General features: G+C 43.8%; 1 protein-coding gene across 1 annotated transcript in view; it reads right to left on the minus strand.

The window, feature by feature from the left end:
- Nucleotides 1-10,317, minus strand: part of hs6st1a (heparan sulfate 6-O-sulfotransferase 1a) — a 58,734-nt gene that overhangs the window by 30,131 nt on the left and 18,286 nt on the right. The window lies entirely within an intron of this gene.

The raw sequence follows: 10,317 nt of genomic DNA on the forward strand, positions 1-10,317 counted from the left end.
TCACGCAGCCTGGAGCCTTTAAGCCACCGGCATCCATTATGTGATTATTAGGGTATTCACAATTCTCCAGGGGCAACGGAGGGGCTGCCAGGTACGGCCTTAACACAGAAATGTTGTGATGTGTGATACCAACAGGTACCTGGAGGGTCTGAAAGTGCTTCACACAAGGACACCCCAGCCACATCGCTGCTTGCTTTCCCGGGGGAATATGGATTCAGACCTTCCAGCTGGAGGACAGTCTTCCCATTTATTATGTGAGTGGGCATTTATGCTTTGCTGGATAGCCTCTGTATAGGACAGGGCAGGATTTATTAATCTCCTCTGTGTTTTGGATTCACGTTTAGTGTGTAAAGACTGGGAAAATAAGGGCCCTAGCTAGTATACAGATATAACTGATGAGCCAGTGCAAACCTCTCTCATTAGCCCGCAACCTCAAACTATTAGGCAATTAATTTATTAACCATTACTTTACACATTCAGCATTATGCACACATTAGCTACTAGATTATCATAAAAAAAATCATTATTTTCTTTTCTCTGTTCATTAATCGTTTTGGTTTAGGACTTTCAGATGACGCAAGGCCTAAATATCTAGAATTTGAGTAAATTGCTATGGATTTTTCTCACATTTACAGCTCCAAAGTTTCACTGTTGGAGGAAACAACCGGCTCGATTATTTGACGCTGAAAATGACGGTTATTACTTACATCTGTAAGAAGGGGGGGGAGGCTTGTGTCCTATTGTGGCTGAGTGCTTTCAAACAGAAAATGAAAAGCAGGTTTGCTCCTGTGCATCATGTGCAGACTCATTTTCTCCTCTTCCACACAAGTAACTTCGAACAAACATCCCCGTAGACTCTTAATTGACAGAGAAGTCTAAGATGGTGTAATAATGTGTTGTTTATTATTTTATCCGCGTCCCTCCCCGTAGCAACACTCCCAAACGTATATAAAGGAATTTGTGGGCTTCCTCTCTGTGCTCCACTGGTCATCCTTTCAGCATTCAGCTGGGACAGCTAATCAAATTTCATGTTGGGCAGGACAGGAATTTTCTATGAAAAGCTGCAGTGTTGTTAAAAAAAGAAAAAAAAAATGTTTGCCACATTATCCTCCGTTTATAGATTTGTTATTCCATTTATCAGTTTTGTTGTCTCTTCTATTCAGCATCAACACGAACCACTCGATATGAGTGAGTCTGCCTCCACAGATAAAACCTGAGCCTTACGGATTTATCTATTCTGACCCGCAGGGCTTTCCAAGCAAGGATAATGCTGGTGTTTAGCAAATCACCACCATGTTCCCCCCATCTCGTCTCTGCTAGCATATAAACACAGTCAGCATAAATGAAATATGGGCTCATTTTCTCACCTTAAAGGAGAAACGGTTAGCCGCCATTCACTTTCATATAGTATAAAAAACAGCTTACGCGGATTTGTCTCAGCGAGGTGGTCGGTGAGAGCAAACATGACGTTTTAATTTGCTTTTACCTGCGCTGGGTTATTCCAGCGAGCCTGGCCTGGACGACTGCTGCATTACATTACTCTGCTTACTGTCAGCAGACTGAAACTGACAGGAAGACAGAACCTCTGCCAGGAAACAGTCTTAAAAGAGCATGATAGGATCTTACAAAGCATTAGATTCATGTTTTGCCATTACAGATGTCCTCATAGAGTTATTTGAACACAAACAAGGACTGGAACGCCTTTCTTTTACTTGAGTATCACCTCCTAGATGAACATTTATGTTCATTACAGCCAGCCTGCTATTTATTGTGTTCTCATGTGTTATTAGGGCCTAAACACCAATAGGTTCTGTTTTTTGTTGTTACTTTTTATGTGTCACATTGTTATTATTGGAAGAACGTGGCATGGAAACTGGTATTTGTAGTGGTGCTTGTACTGTGATCATTTGTGGGAATGTACCTTGATACCACCGATCTTGACTGACTGATTCCCACCCCTGTTACTTACAGTCGATTATTAACTGCCAGATTTTCACTTCTCGCTGAAAGAGTTTGGGAAAAAATAAGCAACACACCGACTGATACGCGGGATAAAACTCAGTTCAGCATTTATCCCTTAACAGTGTTAACATTTGCTGCAGCAAAATATACTACAGTAGATATTGACTCAACTGAGATTCATTGCACTCGCTGTTGGAAAAATAAAAATCCCCCAAAAGCCTTTCTGCTACCTGTAGCTCTTTCCGGCTCCCAGAAACACGTAAGCACAGAGAGAGCAGGGCCTGATCTGGTCTAATCCAGTCCCTCGCCAACCCACCATGCAGTGGAGGTCAAGGACACCCCAACGCAACCTCCACCTGTCAGCGCAGGTTGGCAGGGGAGGGATTATGGTAAGACGCAGGAGACAGATTAAAGGGCGCCACAAACAGAGATCTGGGGTGTCAATCTGCTGGGCGGTAGGGGATCGTCCACATTGGTGTACCAAACTATCCCCAACAGTCACGTATGCACCAACAGCGTGAGGCTCAAACAAATGCTTCCTCCTCTTCTCTGCAACATCAAACACCCCAGCGTCACCACGACTAGAATCACAGAGCAGTGCTGACACAAATTCTATCTTAGCTTTTATGTGCTGCAGGTTGCAGGCACTGCACCAAGCAATAAACTGTGGGGGCCTGGGTGTGGAGTGGGCTCTGAGGCCTTTAAGCACAGAGCCTGAGGAGCTGAGGCAAAGAAAATCAACCCCAACTTCGGAACCATTTTGTACTCTTCGAGGCGAGCTTCCACATTATTTTGTTTCAGTCTGATTCTGGCTGTGTCCTTGCATATTATTTTCCCGCAGTCGTGCTTTTAATTCGCGTCAAGCAGTTCCATCTCATTATACTATTATTCTTAATGGCTTCCCTTCCTCACTGTTTTGTAAAGCTCTTAACTGTGTTTTGAATGTAGTCGCAAATGTGAAGTTTACTGTGATTCAAATCGCGCCGCTGCTCAAGCAACTGTCTAAATTAGAATTCATGAATATAAGAGGAAACATTTCATTTCACCTCTGCCGTTATCTGACAGCTTAACCCAGAAAAAGAGCACAATCAGGTGGCAGGTAACACCGCGTAAACGGAGGTTGTTATAAGGGAAAGCATTTCATTGTAACAACTTTCACTATAAGGTGACTCCGCGTCCAAATGCTGACATCAGTGGAAAATGTGCACCGTGCACACACGCTTATAATTTGCCTCTTGGTGAATGTGAAGTTGTTGCTGTTGGAAACTGTTTAAGTTAAACACACAGAGGAGAGCGAAATCCAGATGAGCTAATAATGCTCTCTGAAAAACACCCACATGTGAATGAGCGAGTGTATTTACTTACACGCTGTAAATACTCATGGCCACACGCGCTCATGAACTCCCTTCGGTAAACACACGTGAAGACACTTGTGCGCGCGCATGAACGCACACGCCTCCAGACTGACCGCCCTGGACGCACACTCGTACCACGCCATGCCCTTATCGTCTAAGATGTCCAGCTTTCAACAGGCCCTCATATTCTCCTCCTCTCCGTTTGTGCTTCTCCTCCATCTCCCTCCCACTGTTTGCAACCATTCAGAAAAGCAAAATGTGAAAAACACGCTCGCCTCCAAACACTGATTTAATTAGCTGATTTAATTAACTGATTACCAAACTTCTATCTCAATGCTACAAACAGCAGCCAGCATTATTAATCATTATAGCAATACTGTCGCACTTCCCACTCACTGCTGAAGCTGTTGCACCAAAGGAAAAGGGACAGCTGCCCTACTTACACACTCCACGTATACACACTTAACAATCAAACCACTGTAAAATTCACATGCATCCACTATGATATGAGCCGAGTGAACATGTGCGCCATCGTGCACGCACGCAGACATCGCACTTTGGTTCAGAAACTGTCCCAGTGGTACCCATGCCCTGTCACTTCAGCTCTCTTGCTGTGATTAACTCTGTAAAGGTGTGTGTGCGTGTGTGCATCCAGGTCCCAAGTTATTGTCTGTTGTCCTTCGAACAAAGGAGAGAGGAGAGAGTCCCGGTTAAATTAGCAAGTTTCATTCCATCAATGGTCATCATTATTTCATGGGGTCTTGAATATTTTATATACTGTGAGCCTGTGTGTGTTTGTGTGCACGTATGTGAGAGGTTATGTATGTGTGTAAAAGCATGCCTACATCTTGTGTGTGTGCATGTGTGTGTGTTTATGATTTTGTAGCTCTACGTACTACAAATACCGGTATTTTAGTGTGTGTGTGTGTGTGTTTGTGTGCATGCTGGGACATTAAGTATTAACTGGGCTGGGGGGCTCAGAGATGAACGTCCGGGTCTTCTACCATCCCATCATGCTCCACTGCTCTCCTGTCTCGCCTTTCCAGGATAGGAGCCTGGGGAGCTGTCAAAACTCACTGCACTATGTGTGTGAGAGAGACAGTGTGCGTGTGTGTGTGTGAGCGCATTGTCTGGGAATGGGAGGCGACTCATGCAAAACCCGGATGAGTTAATAATGCTGTTTGAGAGTAACTCTTCAAAAGCTCGCACACACACTCTCAGACATGCTCACGAACACACACGCTGAGGCGCCCGCACACACACGAACTGAAAAACAGATGCGCACGGGACTTCTGCCTCGCGCCCTCCCTCCCAGCTTGACATGTTCCTGTCTGTCCCCTCCTATTCCCTCGCCTTTTCGGTTCACGGGCGCCAGAAATAAAAAAAAAAAAGAAAGAAAGAAAGAAATGTGGAAAACACAGAAAAATAAAACCAGATTGAGGAGAGAGACGAGGGAGACGAATAAAAGCGCCCGTTTCGACGGAGCGATGACACGAAGCAGGTGTCGCCAGTTAATTTCTTGACTGTCACACCCCTCCCCTTTCTTTTCTCTCAATATCACTTTTTTACCTCAGCGCAGCCTCTGTTCCTCCTCAATCCTTCTCCTCCCCACCCCCTATCTGGGTCATCCTTTCTTCTGCTTCCCTGCGGGCGTACAGTAGGTACAGAACAAGGCAAGAAGGAAAAAAAATAAATAACAGAAAATGAAACAGAGAGAGAAAAAAAAAAAAAGAGAGAACAGCTTCTGACAAATATCAGCGGAGGAGAGTCCAGCACCACCACCCCCTCCCCAAAAGTCTCTACTGCTCCCATCACCGACTGTTCTTTTACAAACTCCACATGCCGAGACAATTAAATATCTCTGAGCCTGTGTTCTGATTGCCAGCCCGGGGAGCGAAGCAACAGACTCTACAGGCTGGCGTATTGGTGATGGAAGCTACTTTGTTTTGGCTGTTTTTGTTGGCCTTCTGGTTAGTTATAAAAATAAAAAAATACCCCAAAAACTGAGAAATAGAAAAAAAAGGAAAAAAAAAGAAAAAAGGATGAAGCAAAGCTTGGCGTTTTTTTTTTTTCTCACCAAAGAAGAAAATACTGCAGTGCTGCCTGATGCACCAGTGACCAAGGACACACACACACACACACACACACACACACACACACACACACACACACACACACACACACACACACACACACACACACACACACACACACACACTGAAGTGAGGTGCTCAGCTAGACTTTTGGTTGTAAAACTGAAGACCAGGGGAAAGGTGGGGAGAGAGTGAGGGAGAGACAAAAGAAAATGAATTGGACACAAGAGACGGGTGAGCGGTGGAACGTGGAGAAACACCTTTGCCGACTACACTAGAGTGCACCAGAGCAACACACACACACACACACACACACACACACACTCACAGAGGTCCGCACAGGTGCTGTTTCTGGGCTGGGTTTGGCTGCAAAGAAGAGATAAGGGACCGGAGAAAGAGGAGGGCTGAGGGAAAAAAAAGAAAACTGAAAAGAGAATGGGGAGAATACAGAACGATGGGAAATTAGAGGAGAGGTGCTTCAGAGGCGAGAGAGATCACAAGAGACAGCTCAGGGAAAACAACATCCTGCAGGTGATGAGACAGCAGCGCGCACACTTACGCGCGCAGACTACACAATGTTCACACTTATAAAGAAATCACACAAATACAAACGGGTCCCACAGGCTGTGTGAATGGAAGAAAGGAAAAGGGCCAATCCCATTTGGGAGAGCTGAAACGTCCCAACAGGGGGATGACGCGCACGCACAAACACACCGCGAAGGAGAACAAACACAGACGCAAAGACCTTCAGCACTTCAAAGTCGAGTTAACATTTAACAAGTTTAGTAAATCAACACACGTGGACCTTGTGTGTGTGAGTGTGACCTGCCATTGTAAATGCATGTGTGAAGAACAAAGTGGGTCTGTGTCTGCGTGCTCGGGGACAAGAGATCATGTGTGTGTGTGTGAGTGAGTAAAGCCACAAGGGCAGTGCAAATTGTTTGATTAGCAAACATGCGCGATGTAACTTTGAGTCTTGTGACAATTGATCTGATTTACATAAACACACAAGAGAGGTCAGATGAAAAGGTCTTACCTGCTCAGGAAGAGGCCACGTGGAGGAGGAGGAGGAGCCATGGAAGAAAAACACAAAAAACAAAAGAGTGGTAAATAATGACTTGTGCTGACATAAAGGTGGAACAAAGTGTCCTAACACAGCGACACTGTGTCAACAGTGAGTGAACCACAGAAAATCCCCATAGCAATCACACAGTCTGAAATCAATAGTTCAAAATGCCACTCCTTGGCTCATTTATAGGATGCAGAAGAATTAATCTGACACGCTGACAAGTGAGGAAAAAAATGAACACCCCGAGCGGCAGAGCGGCACAGAAAGATAGACAGGTAGGAAGGCCAGTTGGAGGGACAAACTGATAGGTGGGTGACCTATTTATTTGACAAAAGGAGTGACAGGCAGGGCGGCAAACCGACAGGTAGACAGATGTATAAATTGGAAAGAGACAGAGTGAGATGGACAAGTAGACATAGAGACACGACTTAGAGTGTGCCAAAAGCAGGGAGCCTGTGCAGCCACGGGGACAGGAAGCCTTGACACCTCATTATAAATGAATGAGAGATGCGTGCCCAAAGAGGCTGATGCTGGGGGGACAAACACACAAACATGGTGAGAAATCTCCTCCCTGGAGCTGACAACCAGATGGACAGGTAGAAAAGCGGGTGGTGAGGAGGAGGAAGGTAGAAGGGAGGAAGGAAGTAGTAGCAGAGGAGCCAGTTTACTTTGGTCTTCCTCCAGTTCTTCTGCTGGCGTTGGCCAAAGCTTCAGAAGACGGTCCAACTCGGACACAGGCGCTCGCTCACAAGCAGGTATGTTCAGATGGAGTTAAACAGAAGGACGGCGAAATTAGGATAGATGGTGACAAATGGAGAGAAAGTGTGAAAACAGAAGAGGGAGCAGGCGATGATGCGTGTGTGTGTGTGTGTGTGTGTGTGTGTGTGTGCGCGCCAGTGCCTGAAATAAGCTTGATGGCAGCTGTCGGCTTCTGAGGAAAGGAAGAGGGAGAAGAGGAGCAGGGCGAGAGGAAGAGATGATGGAGTGAGCGGTTAAGATAAGAACAGACAGAAAGAAAAATAGAGAAAATCACCTGATAGATAAGCATATAGAAATGTGATTACACACCAAGAGAGAGGGGAGAAAGATCAGGATGTAGAGGACGCCCATTCCTTTCAACATATCCGCAGCATGTCAGACACCATATGCGAACGTCTTGCTTCATGCGAACACGCGACAGTCACTTTCGCCTCAGAGTTGAGTTAATTAAAACGAAGCGTGGCGAAGCTGACAGCCTTCGTGTCTGTGGTCATACATATGTAGTAATGGATGGAGATGCCACGTTACTACCACGCTAACGCACGCAAAGATCACTGGGTACAAGAGCGGGGAATGAACGACATGCTGTAACCCCAATACAGTGACAGTCGGAGACATGAGGATTCAAAGAGCTAATAAGGCATTACCTTCATCTTCTGTTCCATCTTGGCTTATTTTCTTTTTAATAGTTTTAGCCAAATTTTCTATCATTTATACAACAACAGTTCTGGGCACACTAATAGCTTATCTAAAAACATGTATTAAAATAAATCCACCGTAAAAGGGAAAGTAATAAAAGTGCTGGTAGCATTCTCCCATTTCCATGACAGACAGCAAAATGCACTTGAACGCCAAACAAACAACAACAACAAAAAGTTACTGAACCCCAGGGAATTAAATCAATTTCACCTATGATGCCTATTTGGTGTTAGATGCATAATTTGGGGAACTGGCAGAATAAAGACGAGCTAATGTTCTTATGTGCACCTCTGTTTAGCAAGTATCTATCAACAGACTAACATTAATTCACCAGTTATCCGAACAAAGAGTTCCTACCTTATATAAGGTAACTCCCGCCACAGCCACCCATTATAATCCATCCTCCTTGCAAAGAAAGTTGGTAAAATACACCCCGGTTTCCCTGTTATTCCTCTCTTGCCGATTGAATACGCTCTTTATTTTACATCTGTGTCTGCAAGTGGACTCTTTAGCTAAAATGACTGATCTCATCTAGGATAATAATGACGACTTTAGCGTAATGCCTTGTATTACTACGCTATTAGTACGCTATTATAGACCTTTTTAGCAGCACAGCAGATAGTTCGACTTGTCACAGTGGGGAAAGCACAGGTACTAACGATGGCTCAGGTCTGTTAAGTGTCCCAGTAAGCCATAACAGTGAATCCGTCTACAGGGCTTACCTGTATGTGGTATGGATCCATCATGAATACATCTGTGCTTTCCCTTCTGTGACAAGCGTAGAGTGTATAAAAAATCGACGTAGCTTCTGGGTTTTAAAAGTGAAGCCAATGCAGATGTGCAAGGAACCTGCTCTATGAAATCCATTTTCAACACAAAACTGGTGACAGGTTGGATAAAGCAGCTAAACACTATGAGGAAAAATTAAAGTTTGCTTTGCTTTTCAGCTTTATTGGGCTCCGAAGGTAGAGCAGGTCATCCAACTGGAAGGTTGGTAGTTCAATCCATGGCTGCTCCAGTCAGCATGCCAAAGTATCCTTGGGCACGAAACTGATGCATTCTATGGAGTACGACTGTGTGTGAATGTATAGAATGCACTGAGGCTTGAACAGCGGGGCTTGTATGAATAGGTGTGTATAAAGTGCTATGAGTGCTCCAGTAGAGTAGAAAAGCACTATTTAAGAACTACCCTATTTACTTTTTACCACTTTAACTAAACCAGTGTTTCTTGCCTCATCAGGTTTAATCACATCCATGTCACCACCTTGACTTTGTACAGTTACTCACATTAAACTAATTCCGATGTATATGCTACCCAAAAGGAAACGCTTTTCCCCCGATGGCCCTTGTTTCTTTGTTAGTCATTAATCTCCAGTTGGAGAGGACTTCCTTAACAGCTAAACAAACATGAAGCATCTGCTGCAGATGTGGATCACTACACTACATTACCAAATTCCCCTTAGAAACGTATCCTGATGTGGTCAAAACGTACAACAAAGGATCACATCACTATTTACAAAATGAGACTGCGAATAAACGAGTCATCCTATTTCATTTGAATTCTCAGTTTCTCAACACAAGGACCGACTGAACCGTCATGAACACTTTTCTGGAAATCTTACAATTTCTTCCATGCAACTCCATGTTTATGTAACAGAGTTAGACGCCAGTAAGATCAGAATCTCTTTAGAGTCGACGAGCAGCACGCCCTCTCAACGAGTTCCTGGTCTGATTGTTTTGTTCCCAAGTGAAATTACACGGCCCGATTTCTTATACGACCCACTAAACTGAAAAGCACTCTCAGCTACTTCGACTGATTTAGTTGTAAAAATGACCTCAGCTGAGACATGCAGACACAAACTGCTACTCCAGATTGAATTAGCGACTGAAGAAACACACAAATTGCTTTAAAATGTGTCAAATAAGTTAGTGAGAGAAGACTAAAAGTGGATCTTTTACACAAGAACAATTACTACAGATAATTTGCAACACAAATACGAGAGCTTTACATTTAAGAAAAAATCTGGTTAAAATAAAATACTGATTATTTCTTACGTTTAATGCAAAACTGAACATACAATCTTCAAATCTCTCTCGATGGGTTTCTTCATAGGATAAATCATATGTAGTACAGCTAGTACAATGCTATCTCCTGCCGTTTTAACCAATCCAAGACTGTGTTTCCTTCTTTTTTTTCTTTTTACATCATAGACTATTTCAGGCAGTTTCCTATACAACTTAATTTATTGCTGTGAAGAATTTTTTTACCCATGAAAAAAACGACTCATGTAGGAGAAAATCCTTTAGTTCATTTACAACAAAAGCATCTTAGTCTCACAGCTGCAATTTTTATTTATGCATTGTGTTTATTTTTAAGCAG

This window comes from Oreochromis niloticus, linkage group LG19 (assembly GCF_001858045.2).
Source record: "Oreochromis niloticus isolate F11D_XX linkage group LG19, O_niloticus_UMD_NMBU, whole genome shotgun sequence".
Lineage (NCBI taxonomy): Eukaryota > Metazoa > Chordata > Actinopteri > Cichliformes > Cichlidae > Oreochromis > Oreochromis niloticus.